Here is an 890-nt window from a genome sequence, read left to right on the forward strand (position 1 = left end):
CGGCCGCCTCGGTAAACAGAGGCCGGGCAAAAATCTGCGAACGGCCCGTCAAGGGTTCTGTCTCATCCAAGAAAGGGGTACCGGCCGCCTCAGAGGCCGGAGCGAAGGGGGCGAAAGGCTGTCGATGGGGAAGGATCGGGGCCACGGCTAATCTAGCGATGCCCGCGTCGGGCGGTCACTCCGACGAATGAGCGGGGCCGAATCCGGCGCGAGGCGGCCTTCAGGCACGTGGTTCGAGACGACCTCACCCGGCTCTAGCCCGGAGGATCGGAGGCAACGGCCGTCTCCTTAAGCTAAGGCCGGACGAAAATCTGCGGATGCGGTCCATCCAAGGCAGACGGAGGTACCGGCCGCCTCGGTAAACAGAGGCCGGGCAAAAATCTGCGAATGGTCCGTCAAGGATTCTGTCTCATCCAAGAAAGGGGGTACCGGCCGCCTTACTAACAGGCCGGAGTACAGGGGGCGAAAGGCTGTCGATGGGGAAGGATCGGGGCCACGGCTAATCTAGCGATGCCCGCGTCGGGCGGTCACTCCGACGAATGAGCGGGGCCGAATCCGGCGCGAGGCGGCCTTCAGGCACGTGGTTCGAGACGACCTCACCCGGCTCTAGCCCGGAGCGAAAAACACTCTTATAACCTGACCGACATGCGCCCATGACCCGCCTTGGTAGGGCCCCCACCGGCCCCGGCTACCGCCGGCGTTGGGTGGACGGTTCCTCCCCACTTGCGGGTCGCACTCCAGCGCTACGGCCGCCGCGCGAGCGCGCGCCCCGCGCCGCCCGCGCAGGCCTAGCGCGAACCGTACGGCAGCGAAACCGAGACGCCCCGGCTCAACCTCACCCAGAGGCCATCCACGGAGGCCGAGCGCGCGATCCGACTTGCGGCACGCCA

This window comes from Syngnathus scovelli, unplaced genomic scaffold (genome assembly GCF_024217435.2).
Source record: "Syngnathus scovelli strain Florida unplaced genomic scaffold, RoL_Ssco_1.2 HiC_scaffold_262, whole genome shotgun sequence".
NCBI lineage: Eukaryota > Metazoa > Chordata > Actinopteri > Syngnathiformes > Syngnathidae > Syngnathus > Syngnathus scovelli.